The sequence below is a fragment of the Chiloscyllium punctatum genome, chromosome 52, assembly GCF_047496795.1.
Source record: "Chiloscyllium punctatum isolate Juve2018m chromosome 52, sChiPun1.3, whole genome shotgun sequence".
NCBI classification, from domain to species: domain Eukaryota; kingdom Metazoa; phylum Chordata; class Chondrichthyes; order Orectolobiformes; family Hemiscylliidae; genus Chiloscyllium; species Chiloscyllium punctatum.
In genome coordinates, this window is record NC_092790.1 from 47,125,815 (window position 1) to 47,148,689 (window position 22,875).

Here is a 22,875-nt window from a genome sequence, read left to right on the forward strand (position 1 = left end):
ACCTAACGAAGCTGTACAGTGTCTTAAATCTGTTTCAGACCCTGACCTTGATGACTGCCCTCCGAGACCTGCAGCCCCCCCTACGGGATCTGCCTGGTGAAAGTTCCACGTCAGCGGCCACCGCCTCGGGGCCTGCTGGATCACCGAGAGCACATCATACCCACAACAGACCGAAGCAAGAAGGCCAAAAGAAGGACGACCACTCCAAGGTGGAAAGGCATCCAAGGCCTGTCCATGATCACCCCCCGACGGATGATGAGTCACGCGGTGAGGGTACTGGCGTACGATCATCTAACCAGGTCGTTCTGCAAGACCCAATGGTTGAAGTTGCAGGTCCAGAAGGGTGACCAGTGTTGGCCCACCAGCCATGGACCATGAAGGATCTGGAAAGTGCCTGTGGGCAGTTGCCTGACCCACGCGAGGTTGGAGCTAATAAGAAGTGACAAAGTTCTGTACTGAGTTCCGTCCCACGTCACAAGAGATGAGAGGTCTCCTGGGATGAAAACTAGGTGCCAATGTCACCAAACACAAGTATAACTGGCCAGCTGCAAACGTCCATGCAAGAGCAGCCAACCCGCAAGTGGAAGAGAAGGGAGACTTTAATGCTTTTGTTGCAGCGCTGGCAACCGCCTGTAGGGAGGCATTCCCATTGCGAATGGACATGACCAAAACAGCAATGTGAAAACAATGGGAATGTGAGAGAGTGTCCCAGTATCTCACTGAAGTCCATAACACCCATAGTGCACTGAGACGAGATGAGGACATAACGACGGCAGAAATCACACTGTATGAGGCACACCTGAGGAACAGCTTCATCAATGGAAAGAAGGAAGAAATAGTGAAAAAGGTAAAAGACCTGGGACACGGGAAAGCTGAATTTGATAGAACAACATGCAATACATGCTGAAATATTACTTACCCAAGAGAAGGATAATCAGAAACTAAAGATGGAACAGCAAACACATAAAGCTCAGCTTACTCTGATGCAAATGGTCACCCAGCTGTTGGAGGGAGGTGCTGCAGGAAGAGAGAGAGGCAGAGGGGGAGGTCACTGAAGAGGAAGAGGTCACAAAAGAGGCACTGATAGAGGGAGATCTGGTGGGTGATTTGTTTGCAGAGTAATGGACCACTGGGTGAGATGGTGCCCACACAGACAGCCTCACTCGGCCCTAGAGGTGGGACATGAGGGTGACTAACAGGGGAAGGCTGAGGTGGAGGTGGGTAGACCACAAGGTACAGGTAAGCCTCTTTCCTTTATGCTTGGCAACGAAGACTCGCTTATGCTAATCTCTTCTACTAACCTTTCACACATTGAGACATATCACAACTCAATGTTCAGCACTGAGATTGCAAAGTGTGGACAGTATGTCCAATATCACAATGATGTGTATAAGTTGATGCACACCTCTATATTATATGTGAAAGTACATCAGTTACCTTTTTGGTAGATACAGGGCAACATACTTAGTCCTTACCTTAGGCCCGTTTAGACAATCGACACAAATAAAGATGAGTGAAAGGTTCCTGAACACAATGGGTGCATCAGGAGTCATGATGCGGGAGAGATTTTCTGCACCTCTAGTAAAAGGGAAACATTCCAATTCTCCTTCTTGTTATCGGAATTTTCTCCTTTAAATTTGATGGGCTGGGATCTCATACAGAGACTGGGATTGGATTTGATCCGTACTCCGACGGGCTTGTAGATAATTCAAAGAAACGATTTACCCAGTGGAGGCTGTAAAATATGACCTACGACCCCTGATGTATGTCTATGAGTGGCTATTAATACAGAGAGCGATAAGTTCAGTGAGCAATTCCCTCGCACTGGAAGCAAGTAATTATATTAATCCTATTTAACACCAATTTTCTTGCTGGAGACATGCTGCACTGCACAGCACACATACATAACGTTGGCCCTGACGAACCATATGAGAAGGATTGGTTCAGGAGATTGGTGAAACCAGATCAGTTGTTATTGTGTGAATTTTATTGGAACTTATCTAAAGTATCTGTGACGGCAAGTAGACCCTATCTTGTTGATGTGGAAGGTTCTGGTCTCACGTGTCACTGGCGAAGGCGTCTAGTGATAGGTGGTAGGATTGAGGAGCATGGGTGCTAAAGGCACAAAGAATGAAAGGTTGGGTCTTCAGGGATGATGTGGGTATCTAGTTAAATGCAGATATGCGGACATATAAGAATAAATTAAACTGGCAAAATCAGGCAGATAGGACAGTCCAGGTAAGGCCCGCTAGCCCTGAGAAGCCTAGGGAGATAGCCTGGCATTTCCCTAAGATTGAAGTCTCAAACCCAAGATTAAAAATGGTCCCTACTGAGTTGTGGACAAAGGGCAAACATGATATGGGACTCATATGGGACTGTGAGCCCATAAGGATAACCCCGAAGTCTGAGTATCGTCCTTGTAGAGCACAATACCTGTTAAAACCCGAAGGCAAAGAAGGAATTACTCCAGTCTTTGAATCCCTCCTAAAAGCTGGAGTGATAATCCTTTGTGTAAACTCACCGGTGAGGACCCCCATTTATCCGTTCAAAAAGACAAACATTCCCGGTGAACCGGAGGAATGGAGATTTGTTCAAGACCTGCAGGCTGTCAATGACGCTGTTGTTCCACATGCCCCAAACGTTCCCAATCCCTATACTATATTGGCTCAAATTCCACCGGACAGGAAATGGTTCCCTGTTGTGGATTTAACAAATGCCTCCTTTAGTGTACCGGTACACCCAGATAGTCAATTCTGGTTCACTTTTTCATTCAAAGGGAAATCATATACCTTCACGCGAGGTTACTGTGAGTCTCCCACCATATATAATGGGGCTCTACACAGGAGTCTGGAGACTCTTGTTCAAACCCCGGGGTCAGTGCTGCTGCAGGATGGAGATGATTGCTTGACTGCGACACCAACAAAGGAACAATGTGAGAAGTAGACCCTTCCGTTGCTCTGCCATCTAACGCGGGAAGGGCACAAAGGCAGTCTCACAAAGCTACAATTTATGCAACAACAGGTGAAGTTCTTAGGTCACCTAATATCTGAACAAGGGAAGGCTATTGGTCAAGACAGAGGTCAAGCAATCCAGCAAATTCCAAAGCCTCATACGAAGAGACAATTGCTCTCCTTTTTGGGTATATGCTCCTACTGTAGGATGTTTATCGCACATTACACAACCCTTGAGGCTCCCTAAGTGACATAGCCCATGGAAAAGGGTTGCAGAACCGGAGTCCATTACAGTGGACCCCAGAGGCCGAGAGTGCCTTTGCTGAATTAAAAAGGGGCTCTCCAAACTACACCTACACTGGGATTCTGAACCCAAACCAGCCTTTTGTACAAACTGTAGATGATTAGCGTGGCTGCATGACATCTGTGCTGTTCCAGGATCATTGGGGAAGATTGAGGCCGGGAGCATATTTTTCAGCTAAACTTGACCCTGTAGCAGCAGGATTGTCTCAATGCCTGTGAGCTGTGGCCGCAGCTGAAAAGGCTGTTGGAGCATCCAGGGATATAGTCGGCTGTGGTGAATTAACCCTTCTGGTCCCACATGCAGGATCCTGACTGCTTTCCGAGCAAACGACCGCACACATTTCAGCAGCACGTTGGCTCCGATACAATACTGTGTTATTGGAGACGCCTAACAATTTTAATAAAGCGATGTAACGCCCTTAACCCTGCTAGCCTTCTCCCCACAGAAGGAGACAGACCCACATGATTCTGTTGCTGTAACTAATGAAATTTGCAGCCCTAGATCAGATTTGCAGGATTGACCATGTCAGAATCCAGATATGGAGTTTTTTGTGGATGGGTCAGCATTCAGGAGCAAGGGGACAGGCCAGAATTGTGTTGGGTATGATGCAGTGACTATGTACGAGGTAGCCAAAGTGGGATCACTCCCTTCTCATCTGTCAGTGCCAGCAGCGGAGCTGATTGCCTTGGCTGAGGCCTGTAAGTTGCCTGAGGGAAGGACAGTGAATATTTACACCGATAGCAGATATGCCTTTAGGGTTGTACATGATTTTGGAACCCTGTGGAAACACAGGGGATTCTTGGCCTCCACCGGAAAGCCCATCACACACTGCGACCTGATTTCCGACCTCCTGGAAGCAGTCCTGTTGCCTAAATCAATCGCTGTGTATAAGTGTGAAGCTCACACAAAAAATAATGATCTTATTTCCCAAGGCAATGCGAGGGCAGACTCAGCAGCAAGAACGGCAGCCCAGCAGCTGCCAACTGAGCAGATTGACATGTGTATGCCGAAGAGGTGGCTTGGACCATTTCAAGTGCTCCTCACAACACAGACAGCAGTTAAGATCGCAGAAAACCAAGTGGATACACACCAGCCATTATAGGCGTGTAGCTGGGGCCGAGGAGATATCGGACAGCACCAGAACCAATTAAGTGCAAGTAGTGATTAGAAGCCTCATACGGTTATGGAGCTGCCGCAGCTCACACATGGGCTGTGTACAGGGCACACCAGAGCAAGGGAAGATACCACCACAAAGCTGTGTTTCGGGTAGGTGGTATCTGAGGAAAGGCCTGGTGTTTCCTAAACTTTTTTTGATGTATAACTATTACGGCTCTGTATTTCTTTGTAGTTGTTGCTGTAGTTGGGCTTGATGTCATAAAATGACAAAAAGGGGGAAAATGAAATAGGAAATTATCCATTTACTGTGAAATTAATTATCCATTTGCTGCGAAATTTAAAGAGAATGCTTTTCTTTAATTCAATGCTGTACTGATCTTTGTAAACGATGCTTTGATGAAGGGTTGCAGTCAGCTTAACTCTGTGTGAATTCTGTAAACATTCTACTTGACCTTGCGATAGTCGAACTCAGTGAAGGCTGAAGAACCATTATGTCTGAAAGACCAGGGAGTTGACCTTGAGAGTGTGATAAGGAACACTATATGGCAAGCATCTGTACAATGTTTCAGTGCTCTTTGTATTAAGGCATCTGGCGTAGCGTAGTGAGTCAATCCTGCAGGATTCAAAATAAAGACCTTTCTTTGCTCCTGCTAAGAGTTGAGTAGATTTAATTTCCACGACAATGACCCTTGATTGTATTTTAGTTGAGAAAATCTACAGCACCATCTTCATTGATCTGCTCTGATACTAGCTTAATAAACTGACCTTTCTTGTCGATACATGTGTTTTCCATTTGCGTCTCTATTCTAGTTGTTTTGTGTAAATCCAATGTTTCTGAGGAACAGATTATTCTCCCCAAATGGTGGACTCTAGAAGTCTCCTCAATATTTTAATTATATTATATTGGCTTTTCTTTATTACAGGGTTTGCCTCTTCTTTTATGAAAAGAGATGATAATTGAAAACTCTTCAGTCCTCTGACAACATTTCCATATCTATGGAGCATTAAATAGTTAAGATCAATCACTTTGCTGTTGTGTCTATTCCTCAGAAACACTCAGACATCCCATCCAGACTGATCAAATGTATTAATTTACCATGGTATAAAACAAATTGGTTTGAATGGGGTTAAGTGAACCTGCTCGTTCAGTGATTGTAGTTAATGTCATTCTCCATGCATCAAATTATTTCACTAAAAGGTTTACTTCCTATGAATAAGGGGGTCTTACAATATTATCACATAGTATCCGTAGGAACTTCACTTGCAGCACTACCCAGGATCCACAGTTCAAGAGTGAGGGAGAGAAGAGATCAGAGTCTGAGAACAATGCACTGGAGTGTTCCAACAATGGACCAGAATATGGGAACAATAGACTGGAATGTTCCAAAACTGACCAGGGGTTTACATTTGGGTCTTCACAATCTTCCTCAAGATTGGGTGGACCTTAAGTGTGCTTTGGCTGATTCAAGCTGATTTCTATCCTCTCCTCACTATTATTCCTGGTAAGTCTTTCTATCTGACTATGAATTCATCAATCTTTGTTGAACTAACTTACTGTCCTCATAATTTAAATACTGAGAAATAGGAAGCTGTTGCCATGACTTCTGTCCACAAACTCCATTCCTAACCAAGCAATTTTAAAGCCAATATCTGAAGTGGAATCAAACTGCGTATAACTCCAACATGTACTTCGGCTCTAAGCTGATATCTATTTCCATATTCTCTCCAGCATCAATCCTGTTCACTATCAACTCCGCAATATCTCAGGTCTACCATTTTGTCTCAGTCTACCTGCTGAATAAACCATCATCTGCACCTTTGTTATATCCAGATTCAACTGTTCCTATTCTCTTCCTGCCAAAAATAATTATACCAGAAATGGTTCTGTTCGTCGAGTTGGGAATTTGTGTTACAGACGTTTCGTCCCCTGTCTAGGTGACATCCTCAGTGCTTGGGAGCCTCCTGTGAAACACTTCTGTGATCTTTCCTCCGGCATTTGTAGTGGTTTGAATTTGCTGCTTCCGGTTGTCAGATCCAGCTGTCCGTTGCAGTGGCCGGTAAATTGGGTCCAGGTCGATGTGCTTAGTGATTGAATCTGTGGATGAGTGCCATGCCTCTAGGAATTCCTTGTCTGTTCTCTTTTTGGCTTGTCCTATAACAGTAGTTATACTGACAACCGCAAGCGGCAGATTCAAACCACTACAAATGCCGGAGGAAACATCACAGAAGCGCATCATAGGAGGCTCCCAAGCACTGAGGATGTCACCTAGACAGGGGACGAAACGTCTGCAACACAAATTCACAGCTCGGCGAACAGAACCACAACAACGATCATCCGAGCTACAAATCTTCTCACAAACTTTGACCAGAAATGTTGTGTGTTCTCCCTGAGAGGTGCTGACTTCAGGAGAGTCAGTGGGATTGTGATAATATCACTACACTTGCAATCAGAGCCCCAGGCTATTACTGTGGATAGTCAGAGCCTTTTTTCCCAGGATACTCATCTCAATAACAAGGGGACATAGTTTTAAGGTAAGAAGGGAAAATTTAAAGGAGATGTGAGACAGCTTTTTTACACCGATGGTGATAAGTACCTGAAATGTGCTTCTGAAAGGTAATGGTGGAGGTGGATACAATAGCAATTTCTTGAATAGGTAGGGAATCAAGGGATATGGACCATGAAAAGATAAATGGTTTTTCATTTGGAAAGGCATCAAGTGTGAGCACAGTCTTGGTGGGCTGAAGGGCCTGTTCCTGTGCTGTACTGTTCGTTATTCATTACTCTCTGTTTCCTCTATAGTTTAGATTAGATGAGATTAGTTACAGTGTGGAAACAGGCCCTTCGGCCCAACAAGTCCACACCGACCCATTCCCCTACATTTACCCCTTCACCTGTTTGAGGTTTGGGAGTTCTTTAAAGCCGAGCAACAACTGCCAATTTCCGAGCACCGTCCGACAACTCATCCGCTTTATCCTCAATTACAATGTCTTCACCTTTGACAACAGGTTCTTCATCCAGACACATGGTTCAACCACGGGGACCAAATTTGCACCCCAATATGCCAACATCTTTAGGCACATGTCTGAACAAGATTTCTTCTCTACGCAGGACCTCCAACCAACACTATACACCAGGTACATCAACGACATTTTCTTCCTCTGGACCCATGGCGAGGAGTCACTGATAAAACTACACAGTGATATCAACAAATTTCATCCCATCATCACACTCACAATGGACTACTCTCTACTGTCTCATTTTGGACACATGTATCTCCATCAAGGATGGGCACCTTACTCTACTGCAAACCCGCAGATAACCTCACAATGCTACACTTCTCCAGCTTCCACCCAAAACATATTAAAACAGCCTGACCCTATGGACAAACCCTACACATACACAGAATCTGGTCAGATGAGGAGGAGTTGTTTAAAAGAGTTAAATCATCTCCTTGGTACACTGTGCAGTACGTTCTAAGTGTTGAATACAAGATTCTCTGCAACTCTTTAGAGGGGCTGAATGGTTTATTCCTGTGCCTCAGTAATAGCCATGAGGAATTCTGTCAGAGACGTGTTGTGTGACATTACATGGGAGCTATGAGCTCCAGTTGGCCATTCGGTCTCTGATACACCATTCAGACAGATCAGAGCTCATCTGACTGTGGCTGAACTCCCTGTCCATCTCTGTTCCCAATAAACATGGGCTTCCTCGACCATCAAGGAGCTACTGAGCTCAGCCTTGAATATCTTCACTGCTCCATGCAGATGAGAATGCCACAGTTATCACATCCCTCAGGACAAAGGAGCATCCTCACCTCAATCTGAAATGGGAGCACCCTTACATTTAAAGCGATTGTCCTTGGACCAAATCACCTCCTATTTGTGACATGATGCGCAACAAATCAGAACAGATGTAGACCATTCAACCACAACAAACCTGACCCACATAAGCACTGGCTGTCTAGTTGATCAAATATCTATCAAATTCAGCCTTCACTGCTCTCTGGGCAACACATTATCAGATCCATCCTTATCTTAGTCTGAAATGGAAGAGGCCACATTTTCAAACATTCTCCAGTTCCCCTAGTTCGACACACCCACACGTGGGGATCCATCCTCTCAGCATCCAGCCTGTGAAGTCCTCTCAGGTTCAGTTATGTCTCAATATGATCATGCCTATTTCTGCTGAACTTCAAAGGGTATACATCCAAACAGCGCAACATTTCCACGTGGGATGAACTTGTCATCCCAGGAATCAACTGAGTGAGCTATGTCCATACACCTTCTCGTGTAATTAAATTCATTCTGAGGTAAAGAGATTTTAAAAAGCCCGATACAGTCCTCCAGCTGTGATCTCAGTAAAACTGGGAACAGCTGCAGCAACGCTTCCTTCATGGGTGACTCCTTGTAAGAAACATTAAAATTGAGACAAGAGCCGGAAGACACTTGATTTCTTAAGTCTTAAAGAAGGCAACTTTGTTTGGTTAAGATTCGGAGATGCCGGTGTTGGACTGGGGTGTACCAAGTTAAAAATCACACAATACCACGTTATAGTCTAACAGGTTTAATTGGAAGCTCACTAGCTTTCGGAGCGACGCTCCTTCATCAGGTGATAGTGGAGGGCTCGATCGTAACACAGAATTTATAGCAAAAATTTACAGTGTGATCTAACTGAAATTATACATTTAAAAATTGATTGTCTGTTCAGCCTAACATCTGTTAGAATACAGTGATAGTTTCACTTCTGTCATGTGTAAATCACAAAACCCTTTTGTTTAAAGTTGCATTCTCGGGTTAGCTGTTAACAATGGTGATAGCTAGACAATATGTTGAAGGTGTTAGCCCCCTGTGTTCTCTGTCTATGACCTGATGTTTAGATTGATTCTAATCTAAAAAGTGAGATAACAGAGTTTTCCATAAATTCATACATTTTTGAGCTCAGAGTTCTACATGAATGTATGCAGCTTTTGAACAAACTACATGTAGTATATGTGTGCATGTGGGTCTTTGTGTGTGTGTCTGTCTGGGGTGGGGGTTGTGAGTGTGAGAAAGTGTGTGTGTGTGTGTGTGTGTGTGTGCAGTGAGTGCAGAGCGTCTTAAGTCTGTGAGGGGGTGCATGTTTGGGAGTATGTGTGTCTATAAGGGTGTGTGTGGGTGTCTGTGTGTGCGTCTGTGTGTACGTGTGTCCGTGTGCATGTGAGGGTGTGTGTGTAGGAATATCTGTGTGTGGGTGTAGTGCACTGGTGATCACCTGTAATGTGACATGAACCACAGGTCCCGGTTGAGGCCCTCCCTATGGGTATTGAACTTAGCTATCAGCCTCTGCTCGGCCACTTTCCTCTGCTGCCTGTCCCGAAGTCCACCTTGGAGGATGGTCACCCGAAGGTCAGAGGCTGAATGTCCTGGACCGCTGAAGTGTTCCCGAACTGGGAGGAAACCCTCCTGTCTGTTGATTGTTGTGTGGTCCCCATTCTTCCGTGACCAAAATTTGATTAATTTTAAAGTAGCAATGGTTTTTTTCTGTGGGAAATCATGTCACACGAACTTGACTGATTTTTTTGAAGAAGTAACAAAGAGGATTGATGAGGGCAGAGCGGTGAACGGGATCCGTATGGACTTCTGTAAGGTGCTTGACAAGGTTCCCCATGGAATACTGGTTAGCAAGGTTACATCATATGGAATACAGGGAGAATTAGCCATTTGAATTGTCTCGAAGGCAAGAGGTAGTGGTGTAAGGTTGCTTTTCAGACTGGAGGCCTATGCCCAGTGGTGTGCTCCAAGGATCGGTGCTGAGTCCACTACTTTTCATCATTTATATACATGATTTGGATGCAAACATAGGAGGTACAGTTAGTAAGTTTGCAGGTGGCAACAAAATTGGGGGTGCAGTGGACAGTGAAGAAAGTTTCCTCAGAGTACAATGGGATCTTGATCAAATGGGCCAATGGGCCGAGCAGTGGCTGTTGGAGTTTAGTTTAGATAAATACGAGGTACTGCATTTTGGAAAAGCAAGTCAGAGCACGTCATATCCACTTAAAGGTAAGGGTGTGTTGCTGAACAAAGAGACATTGGAGTGCAAGTTCATAGTTCTTTGTAAGTAGAGTTGCAGGCAGATAGGATAATGAAGAAGACATTTGGCATGCTTTCCTTCATTGGTCAGATGATTGAGTATCGGAATTAGGAGGTCATGTTGTGGCTGTACAGGACATTGGTTAGGCCACGTGCAATTCTGGTCTCCTTCCAAACGAAGAATGTTGTGAACCTTGAAAGGGTTCAGAAAATATTTACAAAAATATTGCCAGGGTGGAGGATTTGAGCTATAGGGAGAGGCTGAAATAGTCTGGGGCTGTTTTCCCTGGAGTGTTGGAGACTACTCAAGTTTCATAAAATCACAAGGGGCATGGATCGGACGAAGTCTTTTCCCTGGGGTGAGAGAGTCCCAAATTGGAGGGCATAGGCTTAGAGTAAGAGGGAAAGATGTAAAATGGACCAAAGGAGACAACTTTTTCACATAGAGGATGGTGTGTGTATGGAATGAGCTACCAGAGGAAGTAGTGGAGATTGGTACAATTACAGCATTTAAAAGGCATCTGGACGGGTATATGAATAGTAAAGTTTAGAGGGATACAGGCCAGGTGTTGGCAATAGAGACTAGATTAGGTTAGGATATCTGGTTGGCATGAATGAGGTGGACCGAAGGGCTTGTTTCCATACTGTACATCTCTATGACTAAGTGTAGTATATCAGAGCATTTAGGGCTCCCTTAGTGACAACAAGGGTGTGTTTGCACTGTGGTGATATTTACACTCTAAATCTACACATCTGTACATGACAAACACCTCAACGTACAGAGACCAGGAGGGCAATCTGTCAAGACTTGAATTCTCTAATCAGAGACTGTGAGAACGAGTACATTTCTGGGTGGCATGGTAGATGGATGTAGCTTCACAAATCAAAATACGTGTATCCTTCAGTTCCTTTGTTAAAAAAACTTCCTCATTTAAACTGACTAACAGTTCCAGTATGCACTGTCGTTTGTGGAAGAGAGTTCCAAACCTCTCCCATCCTTTGTGTGTAGATGTGCATCCTAACATTCCTCCTGAACGCTCTGGCTCTCATTCTCAGACTGTGCCTCCTCGGTAGAGAATTGCCAGCCAATGGAAATCATTTATCTTTTTCTGTTAATGTTTTGGAGGACTTCACTCAGATCAGCCCTTAACCTTCAAGATCCTTGTGAACACAGGCTTCGTTTGTATATCAAAAAACAGAAATTGTTCAGCAGGTCTGGCAAGCATCTGTGAGAGAGTAAGTAGAGTAAATGTTTCATGTCCGGAGACCCTTCTTCAGAACTAAGTTGCATGATTTCTCTTCATACCTTCAGAATATACGAAACCAGAACAGAGGAGAGAATACTTAAGTCAGGACATTCTGCAGCAGCAGTGACTTTGAGAGTCTCCATCAATGGAAAATTGTACCATGAACGCTGCTCACTGGATTGTTATCACTGTTCTGGGGTCTGGATATGGCTGACCAGTCAATGAGATGGTGACGTTGTTGTTCAAAAGGTAAAACCAGAGAGCAGATCAGCAGCAGATTAAAGTAAGTCCAAAATGTCTTTATGCCACACCAAGAACAACAATAATAACAAGGATGGTGTAGGACACCTTCTCCACCTGCTGAGTTGGTCAATGCATGTTTTCATGTGAGGTGATCTGTCCCTTCAGGCAGCTGACAAGCTCCTTGTTTGAAACTCTGGGCTGATGTATTCCCAGAGATGCTGCCTTATACTGTCTGAAAGCTCCTTTGGGAGATTGACACGACAGCATTGCTCAGCTTTGTGTCAAAACTCTGACAATGAACAAACTCATTACAATAACAAGTTTAATCCCAATTATGAAGGAGCGTTGTTGTTTAGTATATCATAATGAAATAGCAAAAAACAGAACCTGGAATCTCCCAGCAATAATGCTGCCCACACAAATACCGCGAGCCCCATCACGAGATCACAAATAATTTCAACCAATGCTGCATCGAGCCAGTTTATTCCATGTGTGAAAATATATCTCAGAGCTGTTATTCTGTTCTCTAGAGTAGGAGCTGCCCTCTTCAAACAAGAGCATTTCACTCACTGATTGAAATGTGATTCTTCATACACACTGAATGTGTGCCTTACTGCCGAGGTCAGCATTTATTCCTCATCCCTAATGGCCCAGGTTCCAGGGGTACATGAAGGGCTTTCCTGGAGGAAGGGGATTGAGTGAACAAGATGGGCTTCCAACAATGGAGGTATCACTGATGTCACTCTTATTGTCATTCTCCATCCTTCCCAAAGGGCAACTAGGGATGAGTAATAAACTGGCCCAGCCAGTGATGCCCACATCCCATTAATGGATACGAATAAAGTGATAATAACACTGGGAGTTCGATCTACCTTATAGCCCCTGGTCTGTATTCATCAGGATCATACCCATGTGTGGGGATAGGTGCCTTTTCCAAACTACAATCATAACCACCACTATCCCGAGATATTTCATGGGGAGTGTAGTTAGGATCACAGCTGGATGTGAGAGGAGCCGAATTCATGGATGACAGGCTATGGGCATGTGATGGCATGGCCTGTTCCCTCACATTTACTTAAGGGTGGTCCCTGTCAATGTCCCCTCTATCTCCACATTATCTGGGAGGACGATATGATAAGCCATCTAAATACATTTTTAAAAATATAATTCCGTTAATTTGGACATCATCCTAACTTCGTCACTTGGGATAATTGGAGCCCCTATCACTGAGAGTGCCCTTGCAGTTGCCATTAAACCAGACCTTGGTGAGCTGCTGTAATTGGGGTGGATGGTTGCTCAGTGGTCAGCATTGCTGCCTTACAGCATCAGGGACATGGCTTCATTTCCAGCCTTGGACGACTGTCTGTGTGGAGTTTGCACATTCTCCCCGTGTCTGCATGGGTTTCCACCCACAGGCCAAGGATGTGCAGGTTCGGTGAATTGGCCATGCTAAATTGTTCATAGTGTTAGGTGCTTTGGCAGGGGTAAATATAGGGTAGGGAAATGGGTCTGGGTGGGTTCCTTTTCAGAGGGCCAGTATGGGCTTGTTGGGCTGAAGAGCCTGTTTCCATATTATAGGGAATGTAATTTAAACTGACAGTGAGAGATATTGGGGTGGGTCTTCTCCTGGAACAAATGTTTACACTATTTGTCACAAATTTGCTGTGGGGCTTTCCCTTGGCTGGCCTGTCTGAACTCCTCCCTCATCCTGTTACTGCAGATACTGCACAGAGTGAACCAGCAATAATGACGGTGGGCAACAGAACTGCATTCTGTGGAGTATCTACAGCTCAGAGACCCAAAGATGGAGAACAGGAGGAAATCTGTGATTTTGCTCCTTATCATCTCTTGGAGCTTCATCCTCCTGTTGTTCATCTCTGTTTTAAGTTTCTTACATTATGTTATTCAAGGAGTCCATCCTGAAGATGACTCACTTTTCCTGCATAACTTCACAAAACTTGGTTATATGCTGCAGACCCTAAGTTGGTGCACAAACAAGTTTATTTTTGCAGCAACATTATCTCGGTTCAGAGTGAAGATCACTAACACAGCAAAGGAACGACTTACACAAATTCCTTGCATAATGAATATATAAAACTCCTTAGTGAAGCCACAGGAGGGTCCTGTTGTTCCCGACATGAAACAATTTTTCAAATTCATTCATGGGATGTTGGCATCACTGCCAGGCCCAGTATTTATTACCCATCCCTAGTTGCCCCTTGAGAAGTTGGTGGTGAACTGCCTTCTTGAACCGCTATTGTCCATGTAGGTCAACCCATAACGTTGTTAGGGAAGGAATTCTAGGAATTTGACACAGGGATATATTTCCTCTTCAAGATGGTGAGAAGCTTGCAAGGCAATTTACACTAGGTGGTGTTCCCATGTATTTGTTGCCATTATCCTGAATGGAAGTGGCTGTGGGTTTGTAAGGTGCTGTCTGAGGATCTTTCGTGAATATCTGCACTGCATTTGTAGGTGGGACACACTGCTGCTACTGAGCATCTTTGGTGGAGGGAGTGGATATTTGTGGGTGGGGTGCCAATCAAGCAGGTTGCTTTGTCCTGGATGGTGTCAAATTTCTTGAGTGTTTATTGGAGCTGCATTCATACAGGAAAGTGGAGCATATTCCATCACATCCTACAGAGAATCTTTATCCCAGTGTAGAGGCAGGTTTGAGCTGGGAACCAGCAGATTCCCCATCTTAGCATAATCCAAAGGAATTGTCCAGGAAAGTGAAATTTCCTACTGGGTAAGTCCTATCAGCTTGGAACCCTCTAAGTGTCCATCAAAAATCAAATTCTTCAATGGGTACTGAGCCAGTTAAACAGACGAGTTAATCTGTCAATATTCCATGTCAACCAACCCTATACTAATGTCCCAAATAGCGACCTATGAGCTGTTGTGAAGTGAGAAATCGTGGCAGGTGATTACATAATATTATTAGAACCCACTCACCAAAGAAATGGCTGGCCTCGATTTTTCAGCATCAAGCTTTCAGTTTCTTTGGGCTGCTTATCCATTGCAGTCTCATCAGAAATTTCCTGCCATTGGTTACGATGCAGAGGTCGAACGTCTCTGTTAATTAAACCAAACACCCAGAGAGTCTTGGTTCACTCTGTAATCTGTTAAAGTAAAAGGGACAGAGAACTCTAAAATTCCAATACATTAAGAAAATTATAATCATTTTCTTAGCTCTAATACTAAACACTAAACAACAACTGTTCACAAATCCAAGTCGTCTTCTTTTACCTACTTAGTATCTGACTCCAACACCACAAAAGTACACTGTTCCAATTATTAAACTCGACACTTATTAAGCATTGCTTTAACTTAATCTCAAGACCAAACAGGTTCCTCTGAATTCAATCCTCTGGCTGCTGATCTCGCTGGGCAATCTTGTTTCGTTTTTTTCACTGTTTGAAGGTTTTACATGAAAAGGTACTTTGGTTAAAATTGTTTTCTAATTTCTTTGAGAGGAAGATGTGAGATGGCCATTTCGCTCTCGGGCTCGGCAGCAGTTGCTCGCTATTCGATGGCAGTTGCTCTCCCTCATACTTTCAAAATACCGGGTTTATATAACACCCACGACTAAATAAACTCTTAGAATCAGTATCAAGGTGTCAAAACAATCAAACCAAATGCCAGTGGTTGCTGGTATCCTGGGCACAACTTAAACTAATTGGGTAAATTGGAATTGTGGTCAAAACAGCAGCCAAACCTCAAGAACATTTATCTATTTTGGAACAGCTCATCTCTCAGATGGCAGGTGAGGCTGTGCTTAAATTCAAAAAGCACTTTCTATCTTGCAGCCAACATACACTCTATTGGCTTTGGAACAATGTGGATTCGTTGGTTACAGTTCCAGATACAGACTGTACATCCATCTTTACTGTCACCAAAAAACCAGTTTCACCGAAACTGCAGTCACCCCTCCCCCAGACTGATCCCTACTCAACACTGCAATATCCCCCTCACTGACTGATCCCTACCCGACACTGCAATCACCCCCTCCCTGAATGATCCCAACCCAACACTGCAATCTCCCCCTCCCTGAATGATCCCAACCCAACACTGCAATCTCCCCCTCCCTGACTGATCCCTACCCAACACTGCACTATCCCCCTCCCTGACTGATCCCTCCCCAACACTGCAATCTCCCCCTCCCTGACTGATCCCAACACAACACTGCAATCCCCCCTCCCTGACTGATCCCAACACAACACTGCAATCTCCCCTCCCTGAATGATCCCTACACAACACTGCACTCACCCCCTCCCTGACTGATCCCTACCCAACACTGCAAGCTCCCCCTCCCTGACTGATCCCTACCCAACACTGCCATTCTCCCCTCCCTGACTGATCCCTACACAACACTGCAATCTCCCCCAACCTGACTGATCCCTACTCAAAACTACAATCTCCTCCTCCCTGACTGATCCCTACCCAACACTGAAATCACCCCCTCCCTGACTGATCCCTACCCAACACTGCAATCTCCCCCTCCCTGAATGATCCCTACCCAACACTGCAATCTCCCCCTCCCTGACTGATCCCTACCCAACACTGCAATCACCCCCTCCCTGACAGATCCCTACCCAACACTGCAATCTCCCCCTCCCTGACTGATCCCTACCCAACACTGCAATCACCCCTTCCCTTACTGATCCCTACCCAACACTGCAATCTCCCCCTCCCTGACTGATCCCTACCCAACACTGCAATCACCCCTTCCCTTACTGATCCCTACCCAACACTGCAATCTCCCCCTCCCTGACTGATCCCTACCCAACACTGCACTCACCCCCTCCCTGACTGATCCCTACCCAACACTGCAATCTCCCCCTGCCAAGGTAAAAAGAATACCTAGAGAGAAAATAGGACCCTTCAAGGACCAAAGTGGACATGTGTGTGCAGAATCACAGGAGTTATTTCTCCTCTGTGTTGACTGTGGAGAAGGACATGAAGGCCTGGGAACTTGGGAAAGTTAGTGATGATCTCTTGGGGTCAGACCATATCACAGGAGAGGATGTGTTGAATGCATTAGAATGTATGAAGGTGGATAAATCTCCTGGACCTGACCAAACATATCCAACAGCACCTCAAGAGATGAGGGAAGTACTTGTGGGGTCCCTGCTGATCTTTTTGCCTCACTGTTAGCCACTGGCCCTCTGAAGATTATTTCACTCAAACCCATTTCCCTACTTTATTACTCTACATTTACCCCTGAGTAATGCAACTTACTTACACATCCATTAACATTCTTGGCAATTGAGAATGGCCAATTTACATGACCTGCACATCTTTGGATTGTGGGAGGAAACCGGTGCACCCAGAGGAATTCCACGCAAACATGGGGAGAATGTACAAACTCAGTTGGTGTGGCATGGTGGCTCAGTGGTTGACACTGAAGTCTCACAGCGCCAGGTACCCAGGTTCGACCCCAGCCTCGGGTGACTGTGTGGCGTTTGCACATTCTCCCTGTGTCTGCGTGGGTTTCCTTTGGGTGCTCTGGTTTCCTCTCCATTCCAAAAATGTGCAGGTCAGATGAATTGGCCAGGCTAAATTGCCCACAGTGCTCGGTGCATTTGTCAAGTGTAAACATTGGTGGGGAGAATGATTCTGGGGGGGTTACTCTTCAGCAGGTCGGTGTGGCTTGTTGGGCCAAATGGACTGTTTCCATACTGTAGGCAATCCAACCCTAACAGGATCTAACCCACACAGACCATCCTGTGAGGTTGGAATTGAACCCAGATCGACAGTGCTATAAGGCAGCAGTGCTAACCACTGATCCATTGTGCCGCTGAGCTGGTCAGTGCTAGGCCCATTGCTGTTTGTTATCTATATCAATGATTTGGACGAGGATGTTTAAGGCATGATTAGTAAGTTTTTAGATTACACTAAAATAAGTGAGGAAGGTTCTCAACAATTGCAACAGGGACTTGATCAGCTGGGGAATTGGGCTGAGAAATGGCAAATGGAGTTTAATACAGACAAGGGCGAGATCTTGCATTTTGGAAAGTCACATCAAGACAGGGGTTTCATGGTGAACGGTAGGGCATGAACGAGTGTCGTGGAAAAGAGGGACCTTGGATACCAGGAGCACGGCTCTCTGAACTCAGGGAGACAGGGCAGTGAAGAAGGCTTTTGGCACACTGGGCCCTTCACCAGTCAGGGCATGGAATATCGAAGTTGAGAAGGTCTGTTGTCGTTGTGCAGGATTTTGGTGAGGCCGCACTTGGAGTATTGTGTTCAGTTTTACCCACCTTGCTATAGGAAGGATGTTATTAAACTGGAAAGAGTGCTGAAGAAACTTACACGGATGTTGCCAGAACTCAACTAGACAGATATAGAGAGAGGTTGAACAAGCAAGGACATTTTCTTTAGTGTGTAGGATACTGAAGGGTGTCCTTATAGAGGTATATAAGATCATGGGAGGCATGGATAGGGTGAATGCACTCAGTTTTTATCCAAGACTTGGGGAATCAAGGATGAAAGGGCATCAGTTTAAGGTGAAAGGGGAAGATTAAAAGGGAACCTGAGGGACAACACTTTTACCCAGAGGGTGGTACACATACGGAATGAACTACCAGTGCATGTGGTCGAGGAGGATACATTTAAGAACACTTAAAATGCACTTGGACAAATACATGGAGAGGAAAGTATTGGAAGGATATGGGCCAAGTGCAGGGAAACGGGGTTAGTGTGGATGGACCAGTTTGGGCCAAAGAGCCTGTCTCCATGCTGTAGAATTCTATGAACATACCTAAGTGTCCCATCATCCAGAAGCGGCCAAAGCAACATGAACACGAGCTGGTACAAATGTGAAACAGTCCTGTAGAATTTGGCAGGAAGCCAGCCTGGCCTTGCAGTGAAGGATTCCTGGTACAGGAGTTGTGGTGAGATGCCCATAGAGAAGCTGGGGAAGGAAGCTGGAAAGCTCACTCCACTGCCGATAGCCTAGAGGACCCCCGGCTGGGATAAGACATCTGGGATCCGGTCACCCCAGGGAAACCTACAGGCTGTGACAGAGCTAGGTCTCTGACACATTGAGCAGGACAGAACGTTGCAGGAAAATCTCACCCACATGGGACTACTCCAGTTCCAATTGGGAAGAGCCCAATCCAGTGAAAGGAGGGTCTCTGGGGTTGGGGAGGCAGCCTCAGGTTACATTGACAATCTGGAAGGACAGTGTAGGGAGTTCCAAGCAGCTGCATGGATCCTGTACACCTGCAACATGGAACAACACACATCAGGCCCTAGTAGGGGGTGTCAGGAGCAAATACAATCCCTAGGGAACTAGGACTCCTTCCAGAATGGGATAATGTGTGCCTTTGGGGTTCTACCTCCCCAGGGAGATACTGACAGGCTCCACACTGACACATCCACACCCACTCACAGATGGGGACTCCCACTGCCTGTCTCCCAGGTAACTGCACCTTTTGCCCCCAGCCCTGACCCACAGCCGAACTCAGATTCCATGAATCCTGTGGTTACCCAGTGTAAAGCAGCTTATGGTCTCACTCCGTACACAACAGCCATTCCAGGCACCCAGCTGGTGGGCAGCACCAAAAAGGTCCCGTCTCTGTCACAGATACTGACTGACAGTCTGTCATACACAGAGTGGACGCTGAGGAGCAAACCAAATGAATCGCCATGTGCCTTAGTCCAGCAGGCCATTCAGCCCTCCCTGAGGGCCAACAGCTAGGGAGGGGTATCCATGATGAGATGAAGACAGTGATCCTCACTGCTCGAGGGCAGGATAAGGCATAACCTGCAGAGGCGCTACATAACTGCAGAACAACAACCAGGGGAATGCTCCCCCCTCCCCCCTGTCAACTTCACCCAGAGACTCTAGTTCCAATTTGTCTGGATTTTTGGGGATATGACCTGCACCTCTCTTAGCGATGAGAAACTGGGCCCGACCCTTTGTCTCCCATGTCTCAGAAAGGAGGAGGGACACCTGGGATTCGACCCAAAATCGTGCCCGTAATGAGGCTTGGGCTCTCTGCTAATTAATTGCTGAATATGAAATAGGGATTTCCACATTGTGTTAAAGGAGCTCAGGGATCAGAAGCGATTGTTAGGGTTTCCCCGAGAATGGGTGCATGGTAGTAGGATACCAAGATCCCTGCCTGGACTCGGGGTCATTTTCGGACAGTAATATCCCAGGAAGTCCACCAGGGAGGATTCCTCAGAAACAAAATTAAAAACGGGCTGTGACCAGGAGGGAAGGCTCCTCCTCCAGCTTGTCCCACACATACGAGGCTCTCGCAATGGACTGGGCATTAAACTCACAGGGAATTCCTTGTTCACGAACATTTATCACAACCTGACACTAATCATAATGAATGTATCAGGGATACAGTAATCACAGTGGTGTCCTTCCCCATTAAAATAATCATGTTCCCAACTGACCACATGATAATGGGACAATGGACAGGGATATTTGAGGGAAAACACAGAACGCAGAAAAGTAATTAACAGACAAAAGAAAAGGGAACTCCTTAATGATTTAGCCACAGTATACGAGTCCACTCCCAGGGCAGGAGTGTTACAGGTCAGTACACCTGACTTGGCTAATTTGGAGAATAAACTCAGGATCCTGACCCAACAACTCTCTAATGAGCCTGAGAAAGACTGAATACAGAAAACACAGAGGAGACCATGGGACAATTCGTGGAAAATCAGGCTAACCATCACTTAGTGACCAAACTGGAGGGTCAGGCCAACACGATTAACCAGATCATCCACGGCCCAATCAGAGATTATGGTGAGCAGTAAAACCACACCCTGTGCAGTAACGGGATGTTGGAACAGCTGAGGGAGGAGCTCAGGCAGGCCAGCCAAGGGAAAGTCCCATCCCGGGTTAGTGACAAACAGAATAAATATTTGTTCCAGGAGAACACCCACACCAAGTTCTCTCACTGTCAGTGACAGCAGCTCACCAAGGGCTGGGTTAATAACAGCTGTAAGGACACTCTCGGTGGAACACCTGGGCTTGGTATGAGAGATTCTATTTAACCCAATTGACCAAAGGTAGGATGAAGTCCAAATTATCGGAGTTGTATAAAAAAGATATTTGGATGGGCTATCATGATTACCTCCCACTTACTGTAGAGATAGAGGGAACATTGACAGGGACCATACTTACGTAAATGGGAAGGAACAGGTCATACCATGACATTCCCATAGCCTGTTATCCAAGAATTCGGCTCCTCTCACATTGGCTGTGGTCCTAACCGCACTCACCTTGATATATCTCGGGATACCGGTGGTTAGGATTGCAGGCTGTAACAGATGGGTACGATCATGGTGAATCATGCCCGGATACACTCCCAGGGGCTGGAAGGTAGATGGAACTCCCCGGGTGATCACCTTAGTTTCATTCATTTGCAGTGTTTGAGTGTTCCTGGCTGGGCCCAGTATTGATTGCCTGTCTGAAGTTGCCATTACGACAGATTGGCCATATTAAATTGCCCATTTTGTCAAGGGATATTCGGGCTAGCTGGAATAGCCATAGGAAATGCAGGGTTTCAGGGATATTTTGGGGGGAGTGGGTCTGAGTTGGATTCGCTTCAGAGGGTCATTGTGGACTCAATGGGCCGAACGGTCTGATTCTGTTCTCTCAAGATTTTATGATATCACTTATCAGCTCTAAGACTTAGGGTGTAGGTTTGCTCGGTGATAGGTTTGATATCCAGACGTTTCGTTACCTGGCTGGGTAGCATCATCAGTGGGGACCTCCAAGTGAAGCTATAAGACCATCGGTTTGGAAAACGTACATAATGGCTTTTGCACAGACAGCTGGCTACTCTGACAACAAGCATAACCAGCTTTTAAAATTAGGTTTGTAATTTATTGCATAAGCTTCTTTTCTTTCCTTTCAAGTGGATGAGTTGGGGGAGATGTCACAAACTCCTGGTTAAAACACAGAGAGACAGCCAAGGTGTATTGGCCAAAGAAATCTCCCAAATCACAAAACCCGCACACCAGGCACAGCGCAAACACTGCATAATGTAAAAGGTAACAGTTATTCTGGACAGACGTATCTACCAAACAAATGAGGGCCCAGACAGGAAGGCACCGGCTCCTGCTACACAAAGAAACTAACAGCAACAAGCCATCCCAATGATTGGCAATGCTTCAAACTATTAACAGATTCACCTAATTGGCCGGAACGATAGAAAGTTCCGGAAAACCATCTAGAAATGAACAAAAACAGGGTTTATCTGCAGACTGATTGCCTGAATCTCTGAAGACCTTCTGAGGAGACCAGCATGGCAAGAGACAGAGACCATCTGACCATCCAGAGAGAGAGAGGGCAAGAGAAAACAGTTTCACAGACCCAGAGGCAGAACCAGAGAGAGAGGGAGAGAGAGAGAGACAGGCTGAAGCAAACCCCAGGGGCATGGGAGAGAGGGAATGTGAAAATCAATTGAGAGAGAGAGTTGGAACCAACTGGAATAACAAGTGTCACCCCTTCAGTCTGTCCATGGTTTAACTCCTTAGTCTTAGTCTAACTTCCCCTTCTCTCCCTCTCTCTGTCCTCTCTCTCTCTGTCCTTCTGTCTGTCTCTCTCTCTCTCACACATACACACTCTTTCTCTCACTCTCTCCCTCTCCTTGTCTCTCTCTGCCTATCTTTCTCCGATCCCCTTCTCCATCCCCACTCTCTCCATCTCTATGTCTCTTTTTCTCACTCTCCCTTTCTGTTTTTCGCTATTTCAGACCTAAAAGATCTCATCCAATTTTGTACCCCGTCAAAAATACTATGCCCCTCATTTTCACTGTCCTCCCAAATTTATCCCCTTTCCCAAATGCCTTCCCTCCCAAATAATTGCCTCACCAACTGTGCCCCCCCCCTCAAATATTTTGCTGTCCCCCCAACATTGCTGTGAGCCCCACTCCCTGGGGCAGAGGGAGTTGAGTGGAAAAGTGCGGAGCTG

General features: G+C 45.6%; 1 long non-coding RNA gene across 3 annotated transcripts in view; it reads right to left on the reverse strand.

Moving 5' to 3' along the window:
- LOC140470564 (uncharacterized) overlaps nt 1-22,875 on the reverse strand; it is an 85,217-nt gene that overhangs the window by 55,030 nt on the left and 7,312 nt on the right. Inside the window, exons 1-2 of one of the 3 annotated variants that reach the window (XR_011956527.1) lie at nt 15,184-15,331; nt 14,886-15,052 (exon numbers count right to left, since the gene is read on the reverse strand). This is a non-coding gene — a long non-coding RNA (uncharacterized lncRNA). Of the gene's footprint in view, nt 1-14,885; nt 15,053-15,179; nt 15,332-22,875 lie in introns of those variants that run through there. The other 2 variants (XR_011956526.1, XR_011956525.1) reach the window with 2 other exon arrangements.